This window comes from Biomphalaria glabrata, chromosome 4, assembly GCF_947242115.1.
Source record: "Biomphalaria glabrata chromosome 4, xgBioGlab47.1, whole genome shotgun sequence".
Classification (NCBI taxonomy): domain Eukaryota; kingdom Metazoa; phylum Mollusca; class Gastropoda; family Planorbidae; genus Biomphalaria; species Biomphalaria glabrata.
Window position 1 is genome coordinate 49,069,258 of NC_074714.1, and position 19,800 is coordinate 49,089,057.

Sequence of the window (19,800 nt, forward strand, 5' to 3'; positions counted from 1 at the left end):
CTGTCCAATTCAGCCAACATTATCAAATGACACTGGGAAATAGAATGCTATTATACTAGATACATATCGGCCTATTCCTATTTAGGCCTATAACAACAAAAAAATCTGGGATATCGACCAGCTTGCATAGCCTCCAACCTAAATTAACACATTTTCTTGCAGCCTTACGGCTTTTAAAGGTTTCCCCTGCTAAGTTTGTGTTTATTGATATATAACAAGCTTCTGCGGCAAGAAAGCGTCGCTGATGAAAGTAGGTAGGCTACATTAAGTACTCCAATTTAATTGCAAGATGTACTTTTACTAGACGAGTTGCTGCTTTTACAGCAGACGGCCTAATTTGTTTTGCAAAAGCGGGAATCCCCTAACTGACAGGAACTTCTTCGATGACGTCAAAGTTACTACTGGTGATATGCCAATGAATGAATAATGTAGAACACACCAATCAGAGTGAAGTCCCCTTAGTCACATGACACTTCCTGCTTTGCAAGAGGAGGAAGAATAGTTTTGTTCTAAGCTTCTCTTTTCTGACCTTCCCAAGGTATGTAAAATTCATCGTTTCCGGATTAGTATGAAGCACTATGTGTATTCTAATATGACGACAATATTAGTTTAGCATGTACATTGCATTATTCTATTGCATGACTTGTTTAATGAACAGTAACTACAAATACCGGCAGCATACATTTTAGCCCAATAGCCTATAGGCTTCTCCGTTAGTTCCGTGCGGATACGACAGATTTACCTGCCCCTGTTTTGGCCTAGAAATTGTTGATATAGACATCTTCATCTTGAATAATAGACTTATAATCAAGATCTGTCTAGATTCTACTAGATTAGACTTAGATTCTGGCTAGAGTGGAGGTCTAGAATAGTGTCTAGAGCTCAGTTGTTTTTTTTTTTTTTAGTTTTAGGCTATGTTTTACGCCCTTGTAGACTAGATTCACTAGATCTATCTTTAGTAATACTAATGTTCATCATATTATTCATATGATTAACTGAAAATTATTAAATTCTAAAATTCTTATGATTTATCTCTACCACACTAGAGATCAGAGATTATATTTATAATTAATAAATTATACTAGAAAATATATATTATTGTAATACTGTAATAGACTATACAGATCATAGTCTAGATTCAGATTTTTTTTGGATATCCTATTAAAATTATGGATTTATCCTATTAGTATAAATTAATCTTGATAAAGAATAAATCAGGATCTGTTAAAAACTAAAAAAACCTAGCATATCTATTATCTACTAAGTTAGCCAAGACTTATATTAAATTATAACTTTATCTATATCTTGCATATAAATATTACAAATTATATCTATCTAATATATATATATATAGAGAGAGGGACTCTAGACTAAAGTCAGTAAAGAACAGTCTTCAAAGGAAGATTCTATATTGAATATAATTAATTTATTGATTTAGGCTAGATTTCTTGACATACTTAGATTTACAGAGTTATCAATGCTCTATGGTTTGGTTTAGGTACTGAGTTTTTAAAAAACTGTACAGAAAGCAAAGTAATCACTTCTTTTTTTTTCTCATGCATTATATGACTATTTATTAAAATCATCTTTAATGTCAATCATTTAAAAGCATTGCATGATAAAATAGTGGTTCAGAGAAGAAATCCCAATATGGATATATTTTATAACCACTGCCATTTATTTAAATTTCTTTATAAAAAGTCGATTTGTTGATCTTGGAGGAAATAATATGAACTTTACTGAACAGTAGATCCAAATTTGATATTTCTTAGTAATAAAGTAATATTGGCTATGGTGACACATTGAACCTTCAAGGCTATTAAAATCATAATTTGCTCTTACTGTGAGTAAATTCTTTACTATGGCCTGGAGCTAATAAAATTTGCAGTCTGTTTTTTGTTAATCTCTACTTGTATATTTTTTTTACATCTGATCTGTAATTGACTAAGTAGATCTTAACCCATTAGCTCCTTCTGCATTTGAAAACGTTTTCCCGTTTTTGTCCTAAACCGTTGAAGGTTTCTAAAACCCCCTATTCAATATACTTGATTTAAACTTTTTAAAAACAAGATTTCTTCTAGTCTCGTTGCAAGCGTGATTACAAATAATTTTGGAGATTACCGATTCTATTTTTAATAAAATCAGGAAGGTTTTATTTTTAAAATAATTTTTCAAACGAACAGGCCCATAGCCCCAGTGTATAAGCCCCCACGTGGGAAAATGAGTATTTTTTAAGTTTTTTATAATCTAGTGGTATTAAACGTATATATTTTTTAAAGCTAGACATGTAGTTCTATTTTTTAAAGTTATCTGTTTGTTTATTTGTATTAGATCTTCAATTTGATTATTTTTTGCAAAATACATATTTTTTAGGATTTTTTAAATACGGAGTTATCCCTCCTTGCTTAGGACTTTGAAAGGGGTTTTTTGAACCGGAAATAGGAGCTATTGGGTTAATGACAAGTGACCTATGTTAAAAAAAAATGTTATTTTATTGATTAGCAGTAGATCTAGTGTCTACAACATTTTTAGTCTTGAATTTGTAAATTAAAAGAAATTTATTTTACTAGTAAATATAAAGTAATAAATTTACAATCGTTTGAATATTGATGTTAAGAATAGTGTATGAAACAGTATTATTATGTATTAACACTGATACATTATAAACATACTTTTTAGGCCTGTAGACAGTTGTTTTTTTCTAAGCATTTCCATACTCTTTTAACATTAAATTTAACATTTATGAACATATTTATAGACCATAATTAGTTAAACATTGATAGTGTTAAAAAAAAAAAACCACACCATTGTGTGAGATGTTTATATTTGAGATATATATATATACAAGTAAACTAAATAATAAGATGAAAAATACAAAATAAAAATTACTGCAATATTAAAACAAATCATCTGCCGTAGGTTATTATTCTCAGGATGCTTTATTTCAAACATAAAAGAGCTTTAAGAAAAGTAGGCTTTTTACTTAACTTTACTCTTAACTCCAGTGACCAATCATTTTTCTACAAAGCTTCTATCAACTCACTTTGTCTGTTTCTACACACGACCCAATCTCTTGATTTATCCCACACCCTATCTCGGATAAAACTGAAATTTTGCACAGTTATTTCTTGTACCTACCTGACAAAACAAGAATCAATAAAAAAAATACTAACCAAATAGTTAATTTACTATTGGTAATTAATTATTTTGTTTGGTATTGAACAAAGGAAAGAAAGTGCTCTTGACGGATGTGGTGGTTTAAATTGAATAATTCCCCTTTATACTTTGTAGAGAAAAATAGGTCACTTCTTTAAAGTTTGAAACAACAAAAGATAACTATAAAACCTTTTTTTTTTTATATTATAAGTAGAAAGCGCCAATTAAAAACAATGGGTAAAAATATTTATAATCCCACAGATTTATTATTGTTAGTCTAGATCTATTACTAATTCAATTAAATGACTGATACAAACTAATTGATACAACTAAGCTTAGTATAAGCTTTGTGTTTTAAAAACTATTTTTTATATTTCTCATGTTTAATAGTGTATTTGAAAAAAAAAAATACAAAAACAGATTTTTTCCTCTTGCTCTGGGACCCAATGATGTTATGGAATACAAATCTAAAATAGTTGTCATTCCTTTTTTTTGTTATAAATGTAATTTTTTTGTAATTTTTTTTGTCTTAAAAGTTATAATGTTTTCAATAATTTTGCTTAAATTTTAAAGAGCGTTCACATTCATTTTCTCTATTTATCTTTCATTCTCATCATCATAAAACCAAAAGGTTGTGTTTATCATGACTGGCCCCACAAGTAGCCCTTACCCTTTCCTTTATGTATTTTTTGATGTCTTTTTGTGTATATATATATATATATATATATATATATATATATATCATTGGTTGTCCTAGCGACTATGTCTTACATCCTCTATCATTGATTTTGGGGCAGCAGTCTAGACTGCTACAGGTTCCATGAGCTCATTATGTCTTGCTCAATGACAATATATAGACACATATACAGTTCTAAGGGCGCTTAAACCATTTTTTAGCCAATGCACATGAAATGAAGAATACTTGTCTGCTCAACTGAAACACTTGTCTGCAACTAGTTCTTATATAAGTTCAATACATTTATCAATAAACATTTAATAACTACACATTAAATGTGTAATAAGTACCAGTATGACCAAGTAATTGAAAATATCATTGTTTTTAATGGGTCTTAGTACAAAAGTAGAAAAAGTATTTATGAATAGAAAAAATATAAATTAAGATTGCTGATAGAAATGTCATTGCTTATTTATTAATGTTTGAAATAAATAAATTTGGGTGATTAGTAGGGCAAATGTGGTCTCTACTTTCCAAAACTAATATATGACAGTAGATTAAGGTGGTATAGGTTCTGTACATGCTTCCAAACCCCTATGTAAAAATGTGAAACTCATTATATACTAATTACAAGCCATAATAAATAATTTAATTAGTTACAAGAAATTTGTTAAAAGCCTAGTTGCTGAATGAAGTAAATGAAGAAACAGAAGAGGACAATTGAACTTTTCACCTAAAAAGCTGCCACTATGCTGGATTGATTCACTGTATTGATAGATCTGTGTAAAGTCATTGTGTGTATTTGTCAAGTAGCCTATCCTCGTGGTCTGTCATTTATTGATGATACAGGCAAGTCATTTGTCATCTGTACATTGAAGTAAACGGGAGTTGTCATTACCCTCATCAGACGGTTGCTCTGCACTTTTTAGTGTTAAGCTTTCTTCTTTTAAATGGTTACATTTTCTTTTTGGTTGTGATACATATCTTTTATCGGAATGGGCTGTACATTTAGTGTTTATAGTCAGCTGGTTACCCACATCCAGAAATTCAAGTATTAAATGATCACTATTTTTATAGCAACTATTGGCTTTGAAATATACAAAATAATATGGTCAGGTCAAAATTGGGTGTAACATTTAACATATTATCAATGTTGATTTTTTTTTAAATATTACTTTTATTACATGTAGATTGTGTATGCTCTATTGTAGTGTTAACTAACGAATTGTAAACATGCTCAAAAGCATGTTTGAACTATAATTTATGTACACTAATTTAATTTAGCATTTGAATCAGAATGTAAAATCTTGAAGTCATGTGAAAAAAAAAAAAAGCTAACTTATTTTTAGTGTACATTAGAACTCTTGGATGGTTATGGAGGTTATTATCTTATGGAGCCATTTCCCACTCATTCTTCCGACAGTAGATGTTTCGATTTCCACTGATTAGGGGAAAACCATTCAACTCAAAACAATGGGTTTAGTTTTGGTAAAAGAAATAAACATAATTTTTCCATTCCTTTAGGAGTATATAGATCTATTTACCATCCCATTATCAAACCTTCCAATAAAAAGATGGACTTAAAGCTGGCCTTACATACCCATGTGTAATTGTAGGCTTCTGATCTATTTAGGTAAACATAATTATGTGACGTTCTGGGCTGGATCTTAGCATGTGCAAATAGTGGAAAGTAGAAAGATACACGGGCTATACTGGCTGACAATCTGCTAGCCCCCCTCTCTGTCCAGAGCCACCACTGGACGGTTGTAAAACGGGGATAGGGAATTAAAATTGACCATATCCGCCACTAACTTCTCTTTGGGAATAATACTGAAAAGGAAATGATGTTCAAAGTTTATACAGAATTGCTCGTGCCCCACCCCTCCTTGTTTTTTAAACGTTAGCTGACAAGTAGGTTGAATGTACTTAAAGAGTGCCAGGTTATACATTCGAACCTGAACTGTGGTGACTCTGCATATTTTGTAGTTCCAGATCCTTTTAAATGACCTGGCTTTAATACTTCTTGATATTGTGCTAAGTAGTCTGGATGATTAAGAGTATTGAACAACTTCAAATGGTCACACTACTAACAAGAGTAGGAAATGCGGGTGTTGAAATCTCCTTGTTTTTAAAGCCTGAGTGACAGGCTGTGCCAGTCTCCTGTTGCCCTTGCAGCACACAGTGTGCGTCCCCGGCACACGCATTCATTCTGTTGGAGGACATGGATCAATAGCAAGTAGCGGCATCAAGCATCGGTTCCTCATTCCCACACAAACACCCTCGCTCCCTCCCGCGACTCCACCCAAGACACCATCGGAGTCGTAGGGGCGCAGACACTTGTGAAGGCGCCGTGGGGCTGGGCTAGGCCTTGCGTCTCTCCAAGAATTTCCCCATCATGTAATACCGGGCAGAAATCAATCGTTGCCATGGTTATACGAATAAAGGGCGGGAGGTTGGGGGGTAGGGACCTTCTCATTAGTTGGAGGAAAAAAAACACGGTTCGGCCGTGCCAACGTTTTACCGAGGGAAGCGATTTTTCTCTCTCTACATATTTATATATCTGTACTGGTTAGAGTTGTATTTTTGCTTTCCTTCTTACTGTTCAATGTGTATGGAAAAGAAAGATGGGTTTCTTGAACTGTTATTAGATAGGTCTACTTCTTAATTTATTACACGGGGTTTTTTTTTTTTGTTGGTCTTTAATTCTTTCTGTCTTCGTTTCTTGACTCCTTCTTTTTACCCCACCAATATTTACTCTTTGCTATCTAGTAAAAGTAATACTATACATTCCCATTCTTGAATTAATTGTCTGAACACTCTAAAGGTTTGATAGAGAGGATGGCAATGGTCTTACCGACCATTAATTTTGGAGGCCGTTACTATCCTTTATTCTAGCTATACTAATAAATATTCTGAGTTTGACTGAGGGGCCCCCCTCCCCCATTCCATGGAGTAATTAGAATACTGCACATTTGGCGCAAGAGACACGCTTTAAGTCATCCACTCAGAATGTTTGTGTGCGTTCTGGACCAACACGTCCAAAGAGTAATGTCCAGTGGGCGTTGGAGATAAAGTGCTGGAGATTTCACTGAATCATTTCATCAAAAAACAACAAAACCTATTTCTAGGTTAAGCAAGAAAAACAAAAAAATACTTAAAAAGCAACAACAAAGCTTATATTAAATCTAATTGTATCAATTAGTTTGGATCAGTCATGTAATTATATGTATAATTGACCTAGACATAATAAATCTGTGCGATTACAAATATTTTTACCAATTGTTTTTGTTTAGTTTTTAGCTTTCTCGATGTGAAAGGGGGAGGCAAGAAGGGTTATCTTGTGAATGTTTACATGATCGTTTTTAACATGCATACAAAAATTCACTTAGGGCTCAAGGGGACTAATTCAACTTATACCACCATATCTGTCAAGTACGATTTCTTTCCCTTGTTCAAGATACCAAACAAAATAATAAATTACCAATAGTTAATTAACTAAATGGTCACATTTTAAAACTGATTCTTGTGTTGTCAGGTAAAAGAAATAATTGTGCAAAATTTCAGCTTAATCCGAGATTGGGTGTGGGAGAAATAACGTGTACAAACATTTTACCAGACAGACAGACAGAGTGAGTTGATATAAGCTTTTTAAAAAAGAATATAACCAGCATACATTAAAAACGATATGCTCAAGGACTCAAGGATCAATTCCTGTGTTGTAGTTTTTTTTTTTTGTATGTGGAAATGTTCATTACTTAGATATGAGCGATCTGAGTTAGTTCAGTCTGCTAACAGCCTTTTTGATCAGACTGCGTAATATGTCTTAGACTTCTGTTCAGTGAGGCATAGACTTTGATGATAGTTGATCTCGTGTATCTTTTTTTTTTTTTTTTTTTAAAGCAATATCACTTTTTTCCCCGCTTCTCTGAAATGAATACCGGTACACTTAAGGTAACTTGTACGTGCCCTTCATTGTACCTGTGTTGTTTACCTGAGGCCCTACGCCCCCCCCCCCCCATCCCCCAGGAACATTTCGTACGCACCTGTATGTTAGCCCACGCTTGGACCAGGTCTCCCCACATCTTCATTGTCTTGGTGAGCTCAGCGCTCCGCTTCTGCCCCCCCCCCCCGCCCCCAGGTAATATACATTGTCTCGGTGAGTTGTGCGTATGCATGTGTAAAAAAAGGGGGGGGGGGCTGCCCCTAATTTCAGCTCCTCACCTGCAATGTTGTTGTTTTTGTACGCTCCTTTCTTCTTATATTTTTCCGCAGCATTTCTTTGGCCTATACGTCAAGATGTATGGATGTGTCTGTAATAAAGATTTATTGACGTGGCTATCCATGGGTTACGTTTTATTGATGCGCATGTCTATGCGACTAAGGATATATTTATGCGTCTGCCTATACTACTAAGGGAATATTGATGCGCCTGTCTACTATAGTGTAGTGGCGTTTCACAAATCTCCCCAATCCAAATGTCACTTGCTCATATGGGTGTCATCTATGTTTTTCTTGAGATATGAATTCTATTCGGAAGTTCAGCGTTCAAGCGTGTACTTGAGTCAGGTGACATCGCGACGGCCATTATTTTTTTATATTTTTAAAAATATCTGAATGAAATATCACAACTTAGTCTAAGTGAACACTTTAACCTGTGTTTGTTAAACAATCGATTATTATTGGTCACATCCTCTGACATGGTCATGGCCATGACATAATGCACATCTGATGTAATTTAAACTCAGTAGGACTATTTATAGATTTAAAGGTGCGTAGCGTTATAGTTTGTTTGTTCTTTCATTGGACTGGAACACCTAGACATGTTGTATAAATGCTATCATGCACTAAGCTCTGTGTTGAACATTGTCTTATCACGTCCTAATCCACAATACAATAAGGCTGCTTTCACCCTCACCTTTTTTTTTTTGTTGTTGTTGTTTTTGTTAACAAGATGTGGTTAGAGCTGATTATCGGGTTTTGTGGTGATGTTGAAATTTTGGAATTATTTTGTTGTTTTTCTGTGCATATTTGAACAAGCGATATTAGTAACTCAGTAGTTATGGTGTCAGTCTACAAAACAAATGTAGTCATATGAATAGGTACTCGACACTTTCTCTGTCTACATTCTGGGGCGTGGTGCTGGAAGAATTCATATCCCTGGGTCAGCTAGGATTGTCGATGGACAGAAATCTGCCAAAAATAACTCATGACCCCTAACTTGGGTCAGTGACAGATAGCACCGGTAGATGTTTGGTGGCAGCATGTGATGGTATATGGTCTAGGAATGGGTCCTCAACGTTTGCTGGTCACAATAGCTTTTGCTTCTTGGCTAAGGGGCGCAGCTTTTCGTAGGAAACCGGCATGTCGAGGCTGCGTGCTTCAACACGAGCGCCGTCATTTTTCTGCTTGAATGACGAAATGAAAAAAAAAAGTAGGCCAATCTCACTTGAGATGTAAATATCATACCGGTAAGTCTGCTTGCATAGGAAGGACAGGGGGGGGGGGGCACATACTAGGGCTGAGAGAGGTTTCTAAACCACCACTTGATTTTGTAGACGACTTTTTGTTGGTCGTTTTCAGGCAGATTCTAATACATGCAGATATTTAATGTAGACTAAGAATTTTTTTGTTAAATTTAAAGATTTCGTTAGCAAAATAATAAATAATAATAATAAATGCTACATTTTAGCGTATGCATGAGGGATTTAGGGAGGAGGAAGAGGCTCTTATGCATCTTGTAATAGAACATCAACTTCTATAAGTGGAAGTAGCCTACATGTGAATCTCGTGGGTTTTGTTTGTTGGATGGATAACATACAGCAAGAGCTAGTACTACATTGTATATCAATTCTTGTCTATTTTGTTTTAAGGCACCTCTGTCATACTCTATGTGATAAGTAGACACGCTCGTAACAAGTGCACAATATTATTCTCCCATTCGTGAGACATTTCATGTTTCATATCCCATAACTAACTTGTCATTTAAAATAAGTTCAACACTATCTGATATCACTGTCGTAGAGAGAGAGAGAGAGAGGTCAATCTATATGCACCGACCCCACTGTTGTCTCATTCTCAATGTTTACCACAAGTGACGTGAAACGTGTGTTAACATTAGACAGCTCAGAGTTTCATTACTATTGTATTAACACGTTTTGGTTATCTCACAACATTGTACAAGTATACTAGAAAAAAAAATGGCAGGGGAGGGCTTCCACTGGATTTACAGCTTATAGCCACAGAAGGTTCATTTGATAATCAAGAGAAGTCAGATTTTGGTCAAGACGTTTAAAAGACATCACCTAGACCAGGGGCTCTCATCCTGTTGGTCGCGACCCATTTGGGGGTCGAATGACGATTTTCCAGGGGTCGCCTAAAACCCATAAGAAAAAAATATTTAAAAAAAAAACTTGTCACTAAAAAAAATATCTCCATTGATAATAGTTACTATTTTGTTTACTATCATTGGCACTCGAGGATAAATGAAAAAAAAAAAAACTGAATCAGATTCATTTCAGACATTTTGATCGTCAAAGCAATTTCAATGGTCACAGCAATTTCAATGACTGGCCACCAAACGGCGCGGCAAAATGCAACGTTGCGCCATTGCAGAATCCTAGATATTGTTTCTACGTTATTAAAAAGCATGCCCGTTTATTACGCAGTAATACGCCATCATGTTATTGTAGATTATGTTTTTATAATGAAACTACCCATGGAAACGGATCTCATTAGCGACAACACGGATAACTTTACGGTTGGGGGGCGGGGTCGCCACATAGTGAAAAATTGTAAAAAGGGGTAGCGGAACTAAAAAGGTTGAGAATTACTGACCTGGCGCTTGCCATAATTGATTTCAAGACCAAAAAAAAAAAAGTTATCATTGGCATGGATTGGGTGTGTGTGTGTGGGAAGGGGGTACAAGATGCGGACATAAGTTTTGTAAGGTGATCCACTCTCTCGTGTTTTGATGGGTTGATGTTTAATTTTTCCTTTTAGTCTGCTGTCTATTGAGCAAATACAATTCATGCATCTGTTCCCTTCGGTTTACGACCAGCATAAATACCAAAGAATTCATATCTCTAATTTCCTGCAGTTATGGCAGGTGTCTTTTAGATATGGTTTGATTCAGGGATATTCTACGAAACCGCGAGACTCTTGATATGACCCGGCTATTTCCACTCTTATATTAGAGCTACATAGCATCGAGTACTTAATTGGTTTTGAACAATTATATGGAAGTTTGAATTTTTATGATAATAATTGTATCGACAATACATAGCTTTTGTACATAGTGCTTCCCATTTTAAAAATAACTTAGTCGTCATTTCCCCCCCCCCTCCCCTCCCTGCAAGGTTAATCCATTTTTTGGTGTTTTGTCTATCGCGTGTGGATCTTATAAACAAAAATAGCTGTTCAAAATATTTACCATCGCCTTTATCGTGCTGGTTGCCACGACTCCATTTCATTTGGTATTATGAACGGAATTTTAAAAACTAAAGCATTTCTATTGTATACACACGTAAGGAACAAGTTCAGTTAATACACTATCGTCTTTATTCAAAATTTTCTTAGGGGAATCTACTCTCTTTGCTACTAAGTTTCAATTGTAGAACTATAAACAATATGTTTGCCAGAAACCTCAGCCATTTTCCAATAGAACTAAAAATAGAGATCTTCCCAATAGATGTTTCTCGTTTGCTTCCGTCTACTGTGTAGAAGAAAGTTCTAGAGAGAGTAGAAATACACGGTTCAAGCTTCATGTTCAGTTTACTTTTGTAAATATACTTTTTGAAGTTTTCTTGTGTGCTTATAGTTTGTGTTCAGTCTATGCATGTCTTTTACTTCAGGAAGAAAACAAACAACTGTTTTAATTCATAAAGAGGAATTCTGTTATTGCTTCGCCTTTAACTAGATGGGGACATTGGGTCACCGAATGGAACTAGTGAAAATACCAAGACCTACTCACCACTCGATTCCATTATAACAGTCTGTCTATAGCTTTCCGTTAAGACAATTACTAGAACGATTGAAACGTGTTATGAGCTTAGCTTCACGGTGATGGAAGACATGAAATATCCAGTACACTAGTCTCGTTATTGCTTTCAGTTGCGACAAACAAAAAGACCTACGTCCTACAGCAATCATTAGGGGGTGTCCGTTCTTTCAGTCACTGCTCAAACACTTGTAGTGTCAGCGTTTTATTTCATGCCATCTTACAGGGGTAACGAAATCACGAAGTGAGATAGTTCATTTAGAAGATGAGGAGAAAAATAAAGGCAAGGTTTGTATCTAATATGGTGTTTATTTCCAGGATTAGTTAGAAGAAAAAAAAATCCCAACGAAACATTGGACTAGATCATGTTATTTTCTATGCTCTGTGTGCTTTTCTCGCTCTTGCCGTTGTTACTTCCCTTTCTACACTTGCACATAAGCGTCTGTTCAGAGGTAGTGCCTGTAAGATAGGGTTAGCCTTAGGGCATGTGCTTAGAGAAAAGACATAAACTGATGATTAGAATAGATGGCCCTGTCCTATCAATGTCACTATGTGATTACCCCTTTTTTTTTAAATGTTGGTCCTATTTGTAATCTTCATATCTTGCATATGTGTTTAGGGTTTCGTATTCTGGCTGATACAGTGAGAAAATATTTTTGAAAAATTCAACACCAAACGTTTTAAATCACCGCACTTTCTAAACTTAATATAAGCACTGGCGTTTGATTTTCAACATAATATTAGTAATAATGATTTAGAGCGTAGTAATAATGATTTAGAGCATCTTTAAAAACTAAGCCCTTTATTTTTGTTCTGACACTTGCTAGGATTGCTAATGATAATAAAGGCAACGCAATTCATTGTAGTCCATTTAAAACAATTGTTCTGTCTGTATCAAAAGCGTATTAAAAGCTCGAAACAGTATTTCAGGCTTTCAAATAAAATAGCCATCTTTTAATGTTATAGGAGATGTTGTAGTCTCAGCCTCGTTTTAGTTAGTAATTTGTTTCATAATTATTATTATTATTATTTTTTGTTTTTTGTTCTGGTGGATTCCTCTAAACACACAATATTAATACTAACATTTCCTGGGCAATAATTTGTAAAAGAAAATAACAATTGTTTTCCTTACTGTAAAGAAGACTGCTTTTAATGCCCGCCAACATAGTCTGAGTTTCTTCCAAAATATAACCCATCCTGACAAGGATGTCCTTTCACAAGCGATATCACTGGCATACGTGTTTGGAATCGGTTCTCATTAGGTCTGCGATACAGCATTGAGATTGTTTCCAATTTTATTTTAGAATGTATTGCAAGCACCCCGCCTGAAGTATTGTATTGCCAAAGAATACCATCTGATGGAAACATGCATAATGGATTAGATGATTGCTGGACAACTTAAATGTTTTCATTGTGTTGTATTCGGGGGAGGGAGGGGGGGGTGCTTTAATGTTTATTTATAGCCAGCAGTACTTGTTTGGGGAATACAAATAGACTTCTAGTTTGTTTCTCCCTTGGAGTGGCTTAGCAAGCTTCACACAATGCAGGCGCATTAGGATAGTCGCATGTCACAGATTGAAATAACTGTATTGTCATAGTATTAAATCACAAGTTTCTTTTGAAAAGAACAATAGCCACTGAGTGATTGTTGTGTGTGTGTGTGTGGGTCTTGCTTTGAGGTGCACTCAGTGTATTTGCACAAGTGAACTAAAGGATGTCCTATGTGATCTGTTCTTCACAAACATTTTTTTTTTGGTTAGATTTTTGTTGGCCTAGTCTGGTCCCTTTTATATCGTGAACACTACCTAATTTAAAAATAGGATAACACTTTTCAAATTTACTTAACGCGACAGAGATGCACTGACACCATTTATCGAGAAATGCGGGCATTTTAGAGCCACACCAGTGAAGTCTTGAATATATATATAAATAATCTTATAGTTGATTGACTGATCTTTTCTAGGTCGAAACACACACTTATATATGAAACTGTATAACTAGTGGACTGTTCTAAACCCTAATGAGAAGATTGTAGACTTTGCATGTATAGAGCTAGAAAAAAATCTTTTTATTTTTGACGTTGCCTGAAAAGTTTGCAGTTTGTGTGAGAGGTATCATTCTAAGTAAGGCTCTTCTCTATTACTTCTTTAAGAAGAAAAAGAACGTGAAAAAAAAATGAAGAAATAATAAAAATATGAATCGTTTTTTCTTTTTCTACACTTTTGTTCTGTGTGAATAATTGACTTAAACAAACGTGATTTTGTGTTCTCTCTCTTTGATCTCTTGTATATGTTGTTCTGGGCCGCCATTAGCCCTACACTTGTTCGGCCTGTGCTTCTAATTAGCTAGAGTGTCACTTGCCATTTTTGGGTGTGCACATGTCGCGGAAAGGTGTTTCCCATGTCAGTGGCGTACACATGGAACGATCGCTACTGCGACTGCGGCTCTATAGTCACTAATCACGCGATAGTTTGGACGCTAGTTGGACTACCCACGGAGATGTTGATTGTAAGCCTGTTCTGTACGTAGCTGGCGTCATCATTAACTCTGAATGAATTACTTTGGGGGGGGGGGGCGGGCTGGTGCATTTTTTAAAATTTGTGTATTTGACCCTCGATATTTACTTTCAATTTAAAATAAAGGTTAATAATAAGCTCCTTATTGTATTCAAATTAGTTGATGATAGATAACTTCAGACCTAGATATTTGAAAACATTTTTTTTTGATACCGTATAGGCCTACCCGCTTGGTCATCAAGAAGTCAAACAAAATTAGCAAAATACTGCCCCTTTTGTTGTTCTGGTCTGTGAAGTAGATTGTCCTAGGTCATCAATTATGTCTTTTACCTTGGCCCCGTGAGGACATTTAATCGGTCTGCCAGTTGTTGGAGAGAGGTAGTAGACAGAAAGCTTATTGAATTAACCATCAGAGTGACGAACCCGGACACAAATGACTCGGCCTATTAAAAAAAATGTTTCCTTGTGAACTTTATTAGTGGCAATAAAAACAAATTCAATCCCCGGTAGTTTGCTAAGTATCAGTCGTAGAATTTTTTTTTTCCATATTCCCTTTGGAAAAGTTGTTAGTTTTGCCAGTAAATCTTACCGTTTTGATAATGTTGTATTTATTTGTGACGCCTCCATTATCTGAGCCTAAATGAATGTTGACGTTACAACTTGATGTATACTTTTTACATAGAATGCAATGGCAACGCTAGAATACAGTCTTTTTTTTAGGCAGAGAAAATGGTAAAACAAAGTAGAGAAATAAAGACTTGACCAGGGCACCGAATCACGTGGTCTCCATACTGTTTATCTACGTACACCGCATCATCTGGTGAAGAAGTTTGAATCTTGTCGCCTGACAATATGACACAGTCACGTGGTCGCTCCTGTTACCTTCGCCAGACGTTGATTTATAGATGCATCAACGTGATGGGCTTAGATCACTTAATAAGTAGATAGTAGGATTTGACAGAGTCTGCTGATTATTACTATGTCTTATGTTCACTCATCTCCCCACCACATGCCTCTTTTATCCTTGAAGACACAGCCCGAGCTTGACGTCAGACAATACAAAATTGTAATTGTAAGTGGCCGGAGCTATAAATAGCACGTTTCGCGTTGTCTGTTAGTGAAACAGATACACCCCCCCCCCCTCCAATTCAGATATTATTTTTCTTTTCCTTTTCTACAACTCCTGGTAGTCAGGTTTATGACTACGAGTTTTCGCCATGCTAGTGTAGTCAGCTGGTCCTGACGTCAGTGTGTTTGGTGACGAGGGTCAGTTTCGCAATGTTATCTTTGCTCTTCCCCCCTCCATCCCACCTTCCCCCCCCCCCCCCCCCAATGCTTCCTTTAGTTTCTTTTGTCCTCTCCACCACCCCTCCTCTTCCCTTTGTGGAGTCAGTCGTGTGAAATCTCTTTCAGAAGTGCTCTACCTTAGTCCATTTAAAGCCCTAGTAGTGTCAAGACTAACTACAGCTAGACAGGCTTGCACATTTAGGACAATTGTATTACAAACGTGTACAGATTCTATTACATTCTATTATTAGTCTCTCCAGCTATACACATTTTTGTTAAGGACTTCAGTGTACAATAAAACGTCACTGGGCTCAGACTTACAATGCAGTATATCTAGAAAGAGAAACAAGACGGCGTTTCTATGCATCACGAATGAAAGAGAAAATGTGTTAGAATGGAACAACATTAGAATATTTTTTCTTTCGCTGGGTCTGGGTGTTCCGTAAGAACGCGTCACGTGTCTCCCCTCTGTCATAACATAGGCAATAATCATTCAGCTACCGGTAAACTTTAAAAAAGTTGCTCGAATCTGAATTCGAACTCGAGGTCTCAAGCCTCCGTGATAGAAGGCCGACGCGTTAGCCACTGAGCTATACAAGTACTAATAAGCATTGGAGGCTTTATAGTTCAGAAAAGTGTATAGTTCTCTTACTCAAGGCTACTCTCACACAGCTTAGCACATTTCTATATAAAACAAAATGAATTAATTACGACTAATTGATAAACTAATTGGTCATTTTTTATTCCCGTGTTGTCATCGACAATGAATAATTGTGCAAAATTTCAAATTTGACCTGAGAATGAGAACGGGTCGGATCCGAGGACTATTGTTTACAAAAGATTCCACCCAGACAGACAGTAAGATGATATAAGCTTTGTAACGAAAAGCCTGTTCTTGGGAGAACATGCGACGGCCTAACCTTATGTTAACAGCTTTGATATTGAACACAATGATTTATTTTCCCTGGCAACACACGAATCCATTAGAAACAATTAACCAATTAAATATCTATTGTTAATTAATTATTTTGTTTGGTACCTCAAACAAGGGAAAGAAATTTAATTTGACTGAAGTGGTGGTATAAGCTGAATGAGGCCACTTTATAGGTCGCAGCTCTAAATTGAACCAACCAATATATAACTTTACATCGTTCTCTAGTCCTACGTACCTCGCTAGCAGGGTGGTCTCAGATCTCATCCTCCCTCTCAGTTTCTCAATTTGTCCAAATAGGATCAGAGCGTAGTGCTAACAGCATGAAATAGTGCTTTTAGACTATTGGTAAAAAATAGTAAAAATATTGATTGGCCAGATTTGATTGTTGTTGGTCTGGATCTATTATAAAATGTATTAAATGACTGATCCAAACAAATTGATACAATGACACTTTGTATAAGCTTTTGTTTTCTTTTGAAGAGAAAGTATTTTGTATGTTGTTCTGGTTTGAAATACCGGTAGTAATACTTTGTGCTACTGTCGCACGTTTGTGTCTGAAGAATCACTCTGTCAGCTTTGTTTCTCCTTTAAATTGTCTATCTATAGTATATCGACCTCTGTAGCATTATTTATGATAGGTTGTCATTGAAGTGATCTCCGCACACAAGTTATAAATATTGCCTGCGTATGCTCCATTAGGTCTTTCATTGTCTACTAAGATCTACTACCCAACGGGGAGAGGGGGGGATACGATTTTTTTTTTTATATCCGCAGGACTAAAATAACTGGGCCATCGTTGACGTCACGACTGAATGTGTACGCACATATTAGTACCTAAGTTCACCTTCTACAGTATGTTATTTATATTTTTATGCTGTCTAGATATCTAGAGTAATATACAGTTTTAATTTACAACGGAACGAATTTAGCAACTTTATTCTATAAGTGTCATTACCACCTCTTGAGCTATCTAAATATAGACAACGGTGGTGTCACCGTTTTATCTTGGTCCCAACAATTGACGTTGGTCGTGTCAAAAGTTCGAACTGTTGAACCCGCATTTAGTTTACGACTGCTTCTTTTGGTTTAGAGAATTCATAAAACGCGGGTAGACCTCCTACTACCTTCTTCTTTTGGATATTGACATAATAAAAAAAAAACTTTATTAGCATACATCAAGAGAGAAGGATTATATGACATTGTAAACTGGAAGCCTAGCAGTGATATCTACATGTGCGTTTGGTATCTATATATATATGTAATAAAAAAACAATTGTGGCTTGCCAGTTGGAGCTCTACTTGTGTGTTGTTCTGGCCTCATCTTGTTGTTACATAAAGTCTAGCGTTAGGTTCTGTTTCATTCATTCACCGCAGAGGACTATAGAGATCTACTAGAGTTCAGTTTTGTTAAAACAAATGAGGAGTAGAAATAAGGTAATGTTTTAGTTGACTCTACGAACTGATCGCTTACACTGAAATGTTAAGAAACAAAATGTAGGCCACTTGTCTTTAAGAGGTTGCAATTGAATACAAATATATCATAAGCTAAGCATAAGATGGCATTGTCAACACACACTATCCAGTGCAGCTTAGTGTCATATCGTGTTCCTATTATGTGGCTCAATAACAAGAGGAATGACTGTATTTGAAATGTCATTGAAACTACAATAGTTTCATAGATATACATTTCAATTCAGCAATACACGTTTCGTATTGATTGTTACGATTTAATGTATCTCTCTGCGTGTGTGTGTATTTCTGTTAAAAATGCTACTATAAGGAATCGCTTGTAATTAAAATTGAGTAAAACATTGTAATGAAACCAACTGGCATGTTTCGCGTGCTAGCGCTGACTCTATTTTCGTTTTTCTCAAATCACTTTATCAATGTTTAACATTTGACAGAAACTGTCAGTTATCCAAGTTGATTAAATAAATGGTCTTCATGAGTGTAATGTTAAGCTGTTAATAATCCATCGTCTTTGTTTTTTATATTCTCATACCTAAGACATGTCCAGGTGTTTCTTATTATTGTATCAAGTCAAGTTTGTATTACATTGCGTTACAGGAACTTAAGTAATAGCCTATTTAATACTTCCACGGAGAACCCAAATGATAATTGATGATAATGTTTAGGATTCTAGCCATTTCTTCACCAGTTTGTAGCTCGCTAATTCATTACGCACGCAAACACTCAATAATTGATTAAATTGTAAATAAATCACCATTTTTCAAAATGTAACCGTGGGTTTATTTATAGGTGTACACACGGGAAAACATCTATCTGTATCAGTTGACTATTACATGGCATATAGTCTAATGTACATTCACAAATATATCAGTTCTAAAGCTGTGGATCGCAAGAATACACTATTTATTATTATAAAAAACCATCTATCTATCTATCTATCTATCTATCTATCTATCTATCTATCTATCTATCTATCTATCTATCTATCTATCTATCTATCTATCTATCTATCTATCTATCTATCTATCTATCTATCTGTCTGTCTGTCTGTCTGTCTGTCTGTCTGTCTGTCTGTCTGTCTGTCTGTCTGTCTGTCTGTCTGTCTATCTATCTCATATATATATATATATATATATATCTATAAATATATATATATATAAATATATATATATATATATATTTATATATATATATATATATATATATATATATTTATTATAAAGCAGAATGTTTGGCATATGTATGTATGTCCCCGTATATAAAAATCGCTTGACCAATCTTGATAAAATTTGGCAGAAATGTTCCTTGGGTACCAACTTAGACCGTAGTGTATGTATTGTGGCCCTAAAACAAAGTTAAGACCCTCAAAAAAAAAAAAAAAAGACCAACTCTATTACAGCTATAGTATTTTATGGATCTAGGCCATGTTTACAATGTTGACATGAGAAAAGATCGAAAGGATTTAGATCTAGATCTAATTTTTTGAACTAAACTTTGCACTTATAGTTGTTTTTTTTTTGGACACATGAAAATACAAAATATAGTTTATTGATTCCATTATTTAATAAAATTAACCTTCAAATTTGTGTTTCAAATGCATTTTTACATTAATTCGTTATTTATATCTGCGAATTTAGATATCCCGATGCACATTCTTTCATTAGACATTACCAAATGGTTACACATTAACACATCTCTCTACTGAGTCTATTCCTAGATCTAAAACTCTTATTGAACTCTAAGATGATAACACTTCTTTTCGCAG

The 19,800-nt window shown here is 35.1% G+C and overlaps 1 protein-coding gene across 15 annotated transcripts in view; it reads left to right on the plus strand.

Moving 5' to 3' along the window:
- Positions 1-202: 202 nt before the first annotated feature.
- The window catches only part of LOC106051462 (plasma membrane calcium-transporting ATPase 2-like), a 121,794-nt gene continuing 102,196 nt past the window's right edge, over positions 203-19,800 (plus strand). For 8 of the 15 annotated variants that reach the window (XM_056027182.1, XM_056027184.1, XM_056027185.1 and 5 more), the window contains exon 1: positions 204-538. The gene's annotated coding sequence lies outside the window, so the exon portion shown is untranslated. Of the gene's footprint in view, positions 539-17,837; positions 18,000-19,800 lie in introns of those variants that run through there. The other 7 variants (XM_056027171.1, XM_056027169.1, XM_056027180.1 and 4 more) reach the window with 4 other exon arrangements.